The 14,856-nt window shown below is 49.7% G+C and overlaps 1 protein-coding gene and 1 long non-coding RNA gene across 3 annotated transcripts in view; one reads left to right on the top strand and one right to left on the bottom strand.

Moving 5' to 3' along the window:
- Positions 1–14,856, top strand: part of LOC149350138 (deoxynucleotidyltransferase terminal-interacting protein 1) — a 280,102-nt gene that overhangs the window by 74,881 nt on the left and 190,365 nt on the right. The window lies entirely within an intron of this gene.
- LOC149350144 (uncharacterized) overlaps positions 7,426–14,856 on the bottom strand; it is a 33,646-nt gene continuing 26,215 nt past the window's right edge. For both annotated transcript variants that reach the window (XR_016290249.1, XR_016290247.1), the window contains one exon: positions 7,426–7,763. This is a non-coding gene — a long non-coding RNA (uncharacterized LOC149350144). The remainder of the gene's footprint in view (positions 7,764–14,856) is intronic.

Genomic DNA, 14,856 nt, shown 5'->3' with positions numbered 1-14,856 from the left:
CAGGCATTCGGCACGCTGTATATGCCGACGGCATCACGATGTGGGCCAGCGAAGGTTCGCTGAGGAGCCAAAAGTCTCGGAAAACGACTGGCGCGGGTAGAGCGAACGTGATCCACGTTGACACTGCTTGCTAGGCTGGAAGATCAGCGGTTGTTGCTACGGTAGAGGACTCTGCGTACAGAGAACTTGCCAGCGTCACCATCAGAGACTGTAGTCGTACCGAGGCTGAAGAGGTCGCTATGGCTTTAGCAGTAGCCATCGGCAATGCGCGGGGAGAGTCTCTGGCTCTACGCAGCAAGCCTGCAGGAATTACCTCAAAATAAGACTAAGCAAGACCGCCATGCGACTCATCCCTCAACGAGGCACCAGGACAGGCAGGGCTCTCTGGGAATCACGTGACTGGCTGACGTCATCGCTCGAGACCACACTTACCGAGCGGGGCTGAAGCGTGGCTCCTGGAGCCTGTACCCCGACGGCACAGCATAATACTGGAGCTTATGAGAGGCAGTAGGAGACCTTTCGCCTCATCCTAAGCTGACACGCTGGCACCAGCTTCAGACGGGCAATTTTCCGTGCCTCTCTCTACTTAGCAGAATTCATCCCACCGCTTTTGAGGACAGATGTCCTTATTGTAGGGATATTTCCACATTATTCCACACCACATGGGCCTGCCACCATAACCCGGTAAGTTCCACATCAAAGTCCCACATTGGAGTAGTGGGAGGCGACCTTGACAGCACGGTCCTGGAGGACCAGCTCGCCTTTATAGACCGAGCCTGTGCGGTGGCTGTCTCCGTGGGGTCCTGGACTAGAAGTCCGGAACGACTCACACTGCTACCATCGAGAAGACTTTCCGAATAAAGTTTATGCTTCTTTCCAGAGGGAGTTTGCTGCGATTTGTGCAGTAAAAGATCGAACTATTATGAGCAAGAAAAGCTTCTGTATCTGCGTCAGTGGCGTAGCAAGAAATATTTTTCGGTGGGTGTTTACGCCGCCGGTAAAAAAATTAAAAAGAATCGAGAGCCTAGGCCCATACAATATGTTAGTCATGCGTTAATAAAGCCGAAGGGTTAGCTGTTTCGTTCGCTGTAATATTTACATAGAATATGACTACGAGTACAGAATACATAAGAATCCGACTCTGAGGTCTTGATTCATAAAGAACATTTGTTCTCTCACAAAAAAAAACACTCGTACGAAAAATCGCGACTATTTACAGTATTTTTCACATGATAGAAAACAACACAAAAGCTTCTGCTCTACAACAAAGTCAGCAACTGCCAACGAATGGCATTTGTCAGAACTTCTATACCCCATGTATGTGAACCTGCGCCCGGCCGCAGAGCCGCTTTAAAAAAAAAAACACTTTTTATTTTCGCGATAGTTTATGATCATATGAGGGCAATGCAAAGGATGAAAAAGTAGGCTGACTTGAAAAGGTACGTTTAATTGGGTGAACTGTGCCTACAATTAAAAGCTAGGAGTGCCACACGTCGTGCGATGGCGAAGTGACTTTTTTTTCAATAACTTCCGCTTCCTGCTATAGAGCACCGACTACGTACATCAATCTTTTCGAGAATAAACAACAGAGAACGCAAATGCATCAGAATATTCCTGGATAACTACTGACACATAAAAACAAGGTCCACTGTTTGAAATTCAACACGGAACTGTTGGGCGTCGAGAAAGAGCTAGCGCTTTTGAAGTATGGTCTCGGCAATCCTCTGTGAGCTCCTCTACAAGCTGAACATTACTTAAAATCGTCCGGATAGGGGGGGGGGGGGGGGGGGATACAGCGCTCAGAAAATTTCGGGGAGTGTTCTGACACCGAACCCCCCACCCTGGCTACGCCCCTGATCTGCGTGTGTTCTTGCACTAACATGACTTATTTTCTCAGCCGTTCCCTCCAGGAAGGAAAATTGGTTTCTTCTGTCTGCCTGGACAGAAAACCGCTGCGTGTGCATCTTGGTCACCTCCCTTGGAGTGGATGATTAATGGCCACCGACAACCCGCGTTCATGCATACTACAGGGCGACGCGGTGACCTGCAAAGCGTTCCGGGTATTGGACATAATTTCCCGCTGATACCCCGATAGAGATTAGCAAAATCTCTTGTTCCAAAAATGTAATGCTCTTCATATTCAGAAGGGTTGAAATGCGGGCCAGTTGGTACATTGTGAATGAAAAAAAAAACAGTCACACAAGACGAGGGACAAGAGGTGTGTGCACTCCTCTTGTCCCTCGTCTTGTGTGACTGTTTTTTTTTTTTCCATTCTTCATGTTCGCCGGTCGTACAGCGTAGCTCTTGGGATAAAAAGAAATGAAACGAAGTAGCGAACGAAAGGCAGAGCTCCCTCCAAAAACCTGCATCGTGCGAGACGGGGCCGGTAGGGGAGAAAGAAAATAAGCTACATTAAGAAAACAGCACTTGGCAACACTGGGCCACGGTCCGCGCCGTCCCGACGTCTAGTCTTCGGTTTACGGTTTACGGGGGTTTAACGTCCCAAAGCGACTCAGGCTACGAGGGACGCCGCAGTGGAGGGCTCCGGAAATTTCGACCACCTGGGGTTCTTTAACGTGCACTGACATCGCGCAGCACACGGGCCTCTAGAATTTAGCCTGTACCGAAATTCGACCGCCGCGGCCGGGATTGAATCCGCGCCTTCTATAAGTCTACTCTACAAAGCAGTGAATTACCCTCAAAGGGGCCCTTTCAGGCAATGGCGTCGACCGATTTTGTGGACGATGCGGTCACGTCATGAAAATCGGTCCACGTCACATGCTGGAGAATCTCCTTCGTGGTCTCGCTTTGTTCTTGAGCTGTATCTGATTATAGTCGACCGACCAGGCGGGATAAAGAAAAACCTTGGGGAGGGCACGGCACGCAAGGTGATGAGCGTGGCGAAATCGCATGACTGCGACGGCTCTAATTCCGATATTAATGAGCATTGTAAAAACTTTTTGCGCCGACGATCTCCGGGATGATGCCTCACAGCCATGGGTACAACCGTGTAACATATTTTCTCACGCTTCTCTCTGCCATGCTTTCACGGGTTTTTCCTCTTACCCATCGGGAACTACCTTCGCAAGCGAATTTTTCTTCCACCTCCACATTTAGGAGAAGGCACGAAACATTTAAAATGCATACGTCATAGCTCGTGGCATGAGGGGTAGCGCAAACCAAGACGGCGTACAAAAAACAGAGACACACTGTCGTGTGGGTGTCTGGTGTGTGTATCTGCTGCTTCCGTCGTCTTGGTTTGCGCTATACCGCTCACAGATCACCGATACCGAGCGGGGTGGTACAAAATGTATGCTTTGAAGTTCAAAATTTCAATAAATTTTTTTGTGTTCCACTTCAGCTGGTATTTTCACACTTGAAGAGCATGATGCCAAGGCGGTGGGATATAATTCGGCAATGTTTGTTTTGTTGATACCCGCTGATAATAAAAAGAAAACGACAATTTGCAAATTTGTGTCGCGTTTTGCCGCACGACCTACTTGTTGCTCGGCTAGTCGGGGATCATTTATGATGAGTACACAGCGCCAAGGTGAAGGGCACACAACGAAGACGACGCTGAACCCCCTCCTGAGACCTCGGACTGCGGGCAGCGCGCGACCGACATCTACGCAGTCAGGGCCAACACCCAAGCCACCCGCCAGACCCACGGATGGGAGAACGCTTTTGCAGGTTAGTTGGTGCACGACTGGAATTGGTTTTTGAGCGCAGAAAGACAGCACAGGAAGGAACGAGCTCTGTCCTGTCAAATTCGTTCCTTCCTGTGCTGCCTTTCTGCGCTCAAAAACTAATTCCAATTCCACGGATGTGGACGTACGAGGCTCATCATCGAGCCCTATCAGCTTGCTCTGGGTGCCTGCGCACTCGGGGCACCCCTGCATCGAGGCCGCCAACAGCTTAACCCAAGGTCTGAACCGGGCACAGGCGGTCCTCGCGTCAGAGTTCTCTCGGGAGCGCATGCACACGTTCAGTGAGCCTACTCAGGCCTACCAAGCCGAGAGACAGCTCTACCGCCCGCCCCACCCCTCCCTTGACTATTACCATCAAACCCTACGGCACCGCCTCCAGACGCGAACACATTAAGTCCCGCTACCACCCCTTACATTAAGTCCCCTTACATTAAGTCCCGCTACCACCAAACCCTCACCAAACCTTCTTAAACCCTCTGAAACTATACTCCACCGCCACCCTAGCCCACATTCTATTCCAATGCCCGGCGGATCCTCCCCCGCGGGGCTTGAAGCACCTCACCAGCTGGGAGGACTGGGAGACCCTGCTACGTTCTGAGGAGTCGCTCCAGCAGAATAAGATCGCCACTCATCGGGCTCGTCATGGACCTGAGCATGAACGCTTCAGTGCAGTGGGGCTGTGCGGGAGGCCATATATGGGGCCAGCGTGCCCCAAACTCCTCCGTGTCAAAGTTTTCACTACTATTATAAACCATAAACTATAATCGAATCACACGGCACACAGACCACGCAGCACGAATAAAAAAAAAGAAACATGGATGAACAATGGCACAAAGCATTTTTTTTTCTGTTCCTTGTCCTGGTGTGCGTCCGTGCGTGTGTGTGCGCGCGAGAGCGAGTAAAAGAAGCAAAGAGCAGACGATGAGACATCTTAGGAAATATGTAATTCCGTGCCATGTCCACCACCGACTCGTCAATTAGGATAGCCCTGCGAAATACTTAAAGCCTCTCCCTACACGGGCGCGCGTTGGACTAAGTGAAGATGGCGAGGAGATTGGCTTTGACGAGAGACAACGCCAACGGGTTTTGATTTGAATTTTTATCGCCTTTCGGGCGCACATGGCTTAAATATTTTGCAGAAGCAATCAATAATAACGGCCCCGATCTATGCACTGCGCTTGTTTATTTGAAATGTCCAAACCAGATCAAGGGTCAGAATCGCCGACTGTGAACGCTTCCTTTACTTTCCTCCTTCTCTTCCTGGTGCAGAAAAAAAAGCGCTTAATCTTTAACATTGAAAAGGTAAATTAAAGCTTTCTACACGTAAAATGCAACGCATATTCTTCCCTTACAACGTGATCAGAAAGCGGAGCTTATACATTGCAGGGTAAAGAGAGGCCTAAGGCATAAGGCCGCCGCGGTGGCTCAGTGGTTATGGCGCTCGGTTGCTGACCCGAAAGACGCGGGTTCGATCCCGGCTGCGGCGGTGGAATTTCGATGGAGGCGAAATTCTAGAGGCCCGTGTACTGTGCGATGTCAGTGCACGTTAAAGAACCCCAGGTGGTCGAAATTTCCGGAGACCTTCACTGCGGCGTCCCTCATAGCCTTAGTCGCTTTGGGACGTTAAACCCTAATAAACCAAACCAAACCTAAGGCATAAGAGACCTCGGTGCGCATTCCGCCGCACATTGAGTTCCATTAAGCGTGTGCAACATGTCGCTTTCCATGGTTCGCGTACCCTTGGGATCAGGGGCAGAGTTTATAAGGAATGTAATCAACTAGGTAGCAGTGTCTTTAATTCAAGCTGCATATGGCTGCTTGCCGCAGCTACACTATGCCCCTGTTGTATGGGATAAAACCTGTAAGTCTTAGTGTGCTCATAGAAGGAGTGCAGAAGTTTTGGGCCGCAGCTAAATATTGGTTTTAATTGGCCGCAGCTTTAATTGGTAAAACCTTGCCCAAGAAGTTAGCTAAACAAACTTGTTCATACTTCTATGTATGAGCTGCCAGCGACGGGAGTTCACCATGTCTTCCTGTATGAGATCGCGCGTCATTGTTATGGGCGCGTAGATCCTCTTCGTTCTTAGTGCAAAAGCATTACTTCACGAGGTCAAACCGGCTCACCGGTTTTGAGCGATGCTTGACCTTGAGGGTGGCCTTGGGAAAACCGTAAATAAATAAATATTGCCGCGACTGGGATTCGAACCTGCGGTGGCGCAAACAGATCAGCTTCGCTGGCCACTGCACAAGAGCACCAGGCTATCGCCGCAGCCGATCGCGCTTCGTGTTATACTGCAACACACTCCCTCGCTGTGCATTGCACATCGTCTTCTTCACGAACTAATACTACTATCAAACTAATATTCGCGTTTTGAGCTATGTGGCGGTAGTGCCTGAAAGATGTGTGCTGCATGCGCTGGCGTAGACAGCATTGTGGCAAAAAACACGGCACTATAAAGCAGTACGCGTTGGCGTTGACAACATTGCTGTAGAAAAGCGACACTGGAACATACGCCACCGGCGTATATTGGCATTAACGATGAAAAAGTTGAACACGCGCATAACTGGACCCCTGGGTCAGTGGACACCACAATCGCGCTTCCAGTACACGTGCTCTGATGCTATCGCATTGTACTCTAAAGGGTATATATAGGTTAAGCGTTATATGGTGTTGAAAGAAAAAAACAATATCCGTTGTCTTCGAGGTGATATGCAAAGAGGACCCTAGGCCGCTGAATGGACCTTTTGTTCGAAGAGCTGAAGCGTACTTAACTCCTCACTTCATATATGACTTTCTCACGCTTGATTTTCTTCTTTTTTTATTTTACAGCTCTAGCTGTTCAACCGAAGGTCCCCAGCAAACGCGCAGTAATGTTTGTCGTGCGCGTCACCAAAGCCTTCCGTGATCACGTGACCACCTTGTGCACATAACCGGTGCCGCGCGCCTCGCGTTACCAGGTGAGGGGCGCGGTCGACCGCAACAAGATGGCGCCAAAAGCACTGAAGTGCACATGGAGAGAGGAAAGAACTCCATGGAAACACCCCTCAAAATTACGCCCTGAAATGACTGCATTGCGCAGGCATCCTGCGTGCCTGCGTAGCAGCAACCGCAGTATTTATGATAAAGCTGCGAGCGGCAACAGGGCATATCATCAGTCGCGTTGCGGGAGGTCCACGGATGCAGCCGAGGCGAGGTGCTCTCAACGCCGCACTTATGCGAGAGGCCAGATCTATACGTGAGTCGCATCGAACTCAGGACAAATGCTGTCGAAAGTCCGACCGCAAACGCGCTGCACGACATGACCTACGAAATACGGAAAGAGCAAGTAGGCATCTAAAAAAATGTCTCAAAAAACATTGACGTCTAAAAGAAGTTTCACCTAAACAGTTTTTGACTTAGACGTTTACAAGCCCAGCCCTGCAGCTTTGTTAACAGTATGCTTGTAGATGACTTGGAAACTTCTTACGTAGACATTTCCATGATTTTTTTAAACGGCTCTTTATTCAGAAACCGTACACATTTGAAGACTAATGTTAGTGTTAGCTTTAAATCCTGTAAGCTTTAAAAATGTTAGTTCATTTTTTCCGAAAGAAGCCGCTTCAAACTGAACTCAAAGCTGATCTGCAATGACGGGAACTATGAGCCAAGATTACGAGGGGTGAACGGCTGCAGTCAGAAGCTGGAAATGAATATGCTAAGTGTGAAAAGAAAGCGTGCTTCTCAATCGTTACGTTGTTCTTTATTGAATCAAATGCACACACACACAAAAAAGAAACTGACCAGGAAATTAATGTTACTAGCCACTGATAAGGTAGGTTCACTGGTTTGGTTGACACTGAAATGGTAAGTATCTGGATGGCGGGAAAGTGTCGAGCGGCGTTTCGGCTCTACTGTGGGGGCCTTGTTCATAATACGGATGTTTTGATCAGCAAGTTGCTTTGATGCAGATGGCAAGTAACTGCTCGGTAGGTGTTCCCAAATTCACTTTTCTTGCAAGGAAGATGCCAACTAGGAGAGGTAACACGAGGAAGTCAAATCCAGCTCTGTTCAGCAGCCTGCAGAAATGAAAAATATTAGGTGAACCAAAACACAGTTCTCGGAGAATGGCTAACCAGGAGTCGGAAGCAAGTTAATCAGGCCACAGCAAGTGGTGACAGCGCAGGCAGAAAAAAAAGATAACTAAAAACATAGATGCGTATGATGTCATTGTCATGCCTCACATTTGTGCACAGTGCAATGGCCCACCGTAAATTCAAGAAGCCACCCACCGTGAAAGTCTGTAATAGAAGCAGAATTCGAACAGCCTGCATAGACACAGAAAGCCGTGAAGTCAATCCTTTTTCACACAGCCGCTCTGCGCATGCGCGGCTCTTCTCCTCCAGCTCCACTGGTTGAAAAGAAAACCGCCAGCCCCTACTGCGAATGCGCAGTTCATGTTAGTGACAGGCGCATGCGACAGATGGCGGCAGCTGTCCAGCACACTTGCCGCAGCTGTTGTTTTAGCCACCGTACCATTAGCTCAAGTTGAGAGCATTTGCCTTCTGTGTTTTGCGGCTTAACTACCTTGAGATAGAGGTGATTAGACAAAAGAGAAGTATGTACAACCCATGTGTAGAGCTCCCGAGCGGTGCCCTGCACTGCATAAAAGTTGACACCTCTTAGTAACGTCTAGCATTCGCGGAAGTAGACCCACATGAACGTGCAAGCAAGGTGGACACAAGCAATGTGCCCGCAAAGCATGGACTGCTTTCTAATTTCACTTTTTACTGCGTGGTGCAGACTGCTCGAGCGCTACACATGAGTGACGCAGACTGCACTTACAGAACCTCCTGAGCTGTATCTTGTGAACAGGTTTTCTCTTGCCTACAGAGCAGTGAAGTGGCGAAGAACGGGGGGCACCGCAGCACGGGCGGGGCAGATTCCACGGAGGGACGCGAGTTGCTTGACGTCGCTTTGCGCTCTCCGCAGGAGCGCGGTTATCGAATGGGGCGAGAAATGGTCCAAATTAGTTGAGCCACAATGGCGAGGATGATCGCGTTTTCGAAATTCGAAAAACTGATATGGCTATTACTCACGGACAGCTACAAATCTCTAATTGAAACCAGGAGCCTACCGGCCCTAGTTAAGAAGTTAACTATTCGAATTTAGTTGGTCACTTTACACGGTAAACTACATGATTCGCCTGTTTTTTGACGTCTTCCAACGCTGGAATTACAATAACGCACAACATTTTCTTTACCTAAGAAACCCTACTGTTAGAAATCAGTGGCGGGCTTCCCTGAAACACCTGGTATGTGTACTTAACGAGTTTTACTTCTCTACTTATTTTGTCTTACGTTACCCGCCCCTTATGTAATACCCACAATACTGGGGCGTTTAAGGTAATAAAGCAAAGTTAGGACGACTGTAATCGCAATTATTTTTTTTTTTCGTGCTCCTATGCAAGAATGGCATGTTGCCCGTTTTGTGCTTTGATATTCATTTTTGTGAAGACTGCGCACGTCTGCGCAAGACTTCGCGATTGACACACGTCTCAAGGGGCGCACCTGCAGTCCGGTTCGCCGCCTCCATGAAGAAAGCCGTTGAAGCTGCTTACGAGTGGCGCTTTTGCATGCGCGATGCGGACTCTTCGGCGTGTTCCACAACGCCGACACACACTTCAAGGTAATTTTCTCTGGCCCGCTGCAGCTCCGCTGGCCGGATCAGTCAGAACTGCAGCCGCAGCGGTCGATCGTCGCGCCTACTCCCGGATCTGGTTCCAGGCTTCGTTAAGTGAGACTTCGCGACCAAGCTCTATATAGACACCGCACGACACGACAGGTTCAGCCGCCGGCCAAAGGGGCTCGGATGAGTTGGTCATCTGCTCCTCCCACTGCTCTCACATACGTCTACCCATATTCACTACAAAAGCGCTCTCCTTTCTGCGATTCCCTCTCTCCTTTTCCAGCCCTAGCTGTTTCCAGCGGCCTTCTTCCTCCGCTGAGACCTTTTTACGGAAACCTATGTTTTGAGGTGAGGAGAGAGCGTGCATAGGGGAGTTTAACACTGAAACTTTTTCCTGTCCTGCGAGCAGGTGTTCGCAGTTGCCTCGTCCAAAGTTGCGGCACCTTTCGACCCCGTTTTGAAAAGGTCCAACCATCTTTGAGAAGTGCACGAGACCTCACAGCAAAACTTGGTACCCACACTTCCCTGCGAATGCAGTCCTTGCCTCGATTCCCTAATACTGAAGAGGTCCCGCTAACCTGGAGACTCAGACTATTTGTGCTCCAAAAAACACTCTTGCAAACACGCATAACTGTGTTTGAGCTCAGAGTTACACGATAGCGCTTTGGTGCGACCGTGCGGGACAAACAAAATCATGAAGGGCAACGTTTCCGCCCTTCCACACCTCGCAGACCACTTTCTGGCATGGTCCCACGCCCAACAGCAACGATGACGGGCGAAAAACCACAACCCTAACCCTTTCAGTGCAGCCGTCTGTGCTGTTGCCCTCCACGTTTAGTACACCTACGTCGGTATGTTTTTTTTATCGTTTATTTATCGTTTTGAAGCCGACACTCTGAATCCCATCTTGTCGGGGGGACATATACATTAGAAAAACATGGACGCCGAGCATCTGAGCTAACAAATGGAATTTCAGCTCCCAGTAGACAACATTGCTAAAGTTGTTAACATGGCCCCAGCACTAGGAGCCGATATTTCATTCGATGCAATCAGAATCCGATATGACACCCACGCCTTAGCTCTTACAGTGAGAGTGCCCAGCTGGTATCGATATTCCATCGTTTTGAACTCAGTTGTGTCGCCTGTGGCTTGGTGTAGCTTTCACCAACCATTACTCTTTGTTGATCGGTATGGCTGAGCTCTGCCTGTGCCATCTGCGGGTATGACTATGTCCCACATTCTTTGTGACTGCCCTGCCTACAGCGTCGAAAGGCAGTCTCTCAGCCGTGCGCTGGAGCGTCTAGATCCACGCCCATTGACGGAAATGAAGATTCTCGGCCACTGGCCGCGGCGATCATCGGCGGTGAATTAAGGGCCTCCAAGGCACTGCTCCGCTTCTTGCGAACTTCTGGCCTGCATGATAGGCTGTGACTTTAACGAACGCTGACTTTTCATAGTGACTTCAATTTCCTGCTACTCTCTTTTCTCTTTCATTTTTTTATCTCCTCACCCCTTTCCCCCCGTGTAGGGTAGCAAACCGATTATCCTTCCGGTTAACCTCCCTGCCTTTCCTCTCTTCCTCCTCCTTTGAATTCAGTTGGTCGGCGTCCGTGTTTTAGAGCGAAAGCTGTGATAGCTTTATAGAAGCCATTCAGTACGAGCCATTTAGGGAGTGCAACGGCAGCCGTAACGCGTTTCGAGTAACGGGTAGGCAGGAAGGTTGGAATGAAAGAAGAAAGAAAGCGGTGCCGAGGCTCCGGCGGCTTGTTCATCGCGGAGGCAGGGGAGATGAAGAGGCTAGCGCGGCGGTCAAGAAGTTCGTTAGGCACGGTGGTGGAGCGTATCATGTAGGAACACCTGCATGACGCTGGCGAACGTCGCAAGGAGTCAGCTTTGGAGTTCAATGCCGCGTTGACGAGGTGCGAAGAAGAAGAGACCCCGACGGATGTTCGCGAAAACTGTGCCGTAGGATGCTCATATACTATGTGCGCCATGCCGGAGGAAGTGGATATTCTCCATTCCGACGGGAAAGTCAAAAGCGTGTTGATATCCGAGCTGAACATGCAAGATCGCACCGCTAGCGGTGGTGCTGGCTCATAAAGCAGCGAAGCCCAGAGGCAAAACGCGTTCGAAACAGAGAGGCGAAGCCAAGTAGCTAAACGTGTGCGAAATAGGAAAGCAAAGCCAAGTAGCTATTTATGTGTCAGGTTCGCTCGTCACGTGCACAAAATGTCTGTAAATATGCTTGTGCATGCGCTACCGTCCTCGTGGCTTGCATACGCCAGACCGACCTTACCTGAAGGAAATCAACTTCGCTAATTGACGCCAGCTTTCCCTGTCTAATACGCTAAGCCGGTAAGCTTAGCTGTACAAATTTTTTTTTCTAATTATACATTTCCTAAAAAAATATAAAGAAGTCAAACGCAAGTTATTCTTCTCCATCTTCCTGCAGGAATAAATCATTTATTATGTTCACGATAGGCGTGATTTCAGCTCCCGATCATCGCTCCTGATATCGGTAGATCGCTGTACTATCGGGCCGGAATGAAACGCGAACACGGGAACGCGTGGCCTGTGGCTAATTTTGGTACAGCGCGCGCCGTCTAGCAGCGTCCGCGATAAGCTGCTGACGTGTGCACTGGGTTGGTGGCTTCTTCCCTATGCAGCCTTTGCTCGACTTGCCGAGTTTGGCAATCCCCGTCTAGCACCGGCATGGCCCCAGCCACATCGCTTTGAATCCGACGTCATGACTGCGGTCCCGGCTAGCAGGATGACGATGTGGTTTTTGCTCCTCCTAACTACCGCGTTACTTCTCAGTGCAATGATGAAGCTTGACTGCCCAATGAGGTCGGTTATGATCGTGCAAGCGATATCTGCTTCGGCAGGATGTCGAAGGCTCAGGTCAATCTTTCTTGTGTGTATGCGTAAAAAAAATGCGACAATTTTAGTTAAACGTTCTGAAATGTCGCAGAGGCTATGACGGATGCCGTTGTAGAGGGCTAATTTTAATTTAGACCACTTAGGTTTCTTTAAAGTGCGCTTACATCGCACAGCGTACGGGCGGTTTTGTATCTCGTCTTAATTGATATACGACCGTCACCACCTGGATCGAGCCCGCGACATTGGAATTAATAGCCACTTGCCAAAGCCACTGAGGTGCCGTAAAAAAAGTTTCCCTATTTGATTTAGTTTTTATTGACTCTTAATTAATTAATTCACTCTTTTATTCACAGCACAACTGAAATTGCACAAGCAAGTGAATTGCACAAATATTGCACAAATGAAGTTTTACTGAAATGTATGTGATGCAAAAATTAAACATAGCCATCACGCCGAAGCGGCCGTCACTAGCACGTTCATGACAGGTCATCCGGCAGGCTAATGGCCGAGAGATCGCGCTGAGAGATAACGCAGTCATCAAAGAAAGAGAAAACCGCAACGTCATCCCGCTCGCCCAGATCGTGGACTGGCGAGTGTCAGTATCGAGGCAACACGGCTAGCGCCATGCTGGAGCTAGACGGGGATTGCCAAACCGCGGCAAGTCGAGCGAAGGCTGCACTTCTAGGCACAATAGCTGCACACAGGGCGGCTGGGGAAGAAGCCACCAACCCAGTGCACACGCACGGCCGGACTCGAGGGGGGAGCGCGCAGAGCGAGCGCGCCCCCCTCTAGACCGGCCGTGGCACACGTCAGCAGCTTATCGCGGACGCTGCTAGACGGCGCGCGCTGTACCAAAATTAGCCACAGGCCACGCGTTCCCGTGTTCGCGTTTCATTCCGGCCCGATAGTACATCATATGGGGCGTGAAAAGACTGCATTCGTTACACCTGATGGTCACTACACTTTAAGTGATACCATTCGGCCTTTGTAATGCTCCTGCAAATTTCAGGCAGATGATGGACTGTCGCCTTCGGGGTTTCAAGCGGTCGAGTTGTCTATGCTGCCTAGGAGACGTGATGTGGTTTTCTCGCCTACTTTACCTACACACCTCGAACACACCTTAGACGTTCTGATCATCGCCCACGAATAGCGCCGCGACCCCTCATTACGACCGCTGATTGATAGCCTCGGCTCTGAAAATCAGAATGCCTGCATACTGCGCGAGAACACTCTTCATCGTCGTAATGTCCACTCCGATGTGCCTGAGGTGCAGCTTGTGGTGCCCCAGCGACTCTGTCGGGCTTCTTCAAGAAAATCTATGAAGATGCTCACCGCTGGCCATCTTGGCGCGTCGCGCACCGGGTGCGCAGCCGTTTCTTTCAGCCCGGTTTATGCCGCATTGTATGCGGCTGCCTACGTTGCCTCCAGCGACCTGTGTGAACGCACGAAAAAGCAACCTGCGCAGCCTGCTAATAGCCGTCAGCATTCCCAGGGACCTTTATATCGCGCTGGTCTCGACCTGCTGGCACCTTCCCCAACATCCCACTCAGCAGATAAGTGCAATGTCATTGTCATTGATCATGCGACCAAGAATGCTATTATAACGAGCCGGTTAACCACGACCGATGCTGCAGATTTTCTTCTGCAAGATGATATCCATCATGGTTCTGCACGACAAATACCGATTGGGGCCGCTACTTTTTGTCAAACGTCGCCAATGATATCCCCCGCTCGTGTTCGAACCAACACAAACTGATCACACCCTATCATGCCAAAGCCACAGTCTTTACTGAACGCCTCAGCCGGACATTGATCGATATGCTTTCTATGTACAGCCTTTATAAAGAGGCTTTAAAAAGGACTGGGTAGCCGTCTTGCAGACCTAATTGGTATGGACCAGTTTACATGTAGCGCAAGAAAGGCACACCTTTTGTCCAGTGAGCAAAACCAAAATGATGTCACTCTTGTATCCTATCATCTTTGCGCCTCGGTAAACTGCCTGCTATAGATGTACCTTCAGCGGTTGTTCAGACAATCTGCGTTCACTTAAAGATATACCAGATTAATGCACGCAGACGCACGTACTTCGTTCGCTTCTGGGGACGCCCGGTGCGGTCTGTTCAGTCGACGGCGACGCCAGAAGCACAATCGCAAACGTCTAGCACGCAGTGCTGCCTCTGCAGGGGCTGAACGCTATGTCCAGCGTCTCACTAATATCTATCTGACCGATTAATTAAATGGTCCATTCAGCCCTGCATGCAAATGGTCCCTCCTTCGGCACCTTCTACAACTAATCAGTTAACGTTGGATACGACCATGATGGAGAGTCGCTTCGTGCGCGACCCCTGCGCTACAAATGTTTCCGCCGGTCACGTCTGCCTAAGTGGATCACACATGATCTCATCTGTCGGGTCCAATCACGATTTTTGAGGTCAATGTGGCCTTTGCATTCTTTCTCAGAAATGCGTCACTAGATCCGGATCCCGTCCACTACACTCTCTACTTTGAAATGTCTCCGACTGCAACCTAATGTGTCTCGTAGGCTCTTACGGCGAGAAGTGGGACTCGGGGTCTCTGCCGGCAGAGTGGAAAACCACGCAGATC

Source organism: Amblyomma mixtum, chromosome 3 (genome assembly GCF_055824585.1).
Source record: "Amblyomma mixtum isolate Tamu chromosome 3, ASM5582458v1, whole genome shotgun sequence".
In the NCBI taxonomy this organism is placed as follows: Eukaryota; Metazoa; Arthropoda; class Arachnida; order Ixodida; family Ixodidae; genus Amblyomma; species Amblyomma mixtum.
The sequence above is the reverse complement of the archived record's forward strand: the minus strand, read 5'-3'. Positions and strand labels throughout refer to the sequence as shown.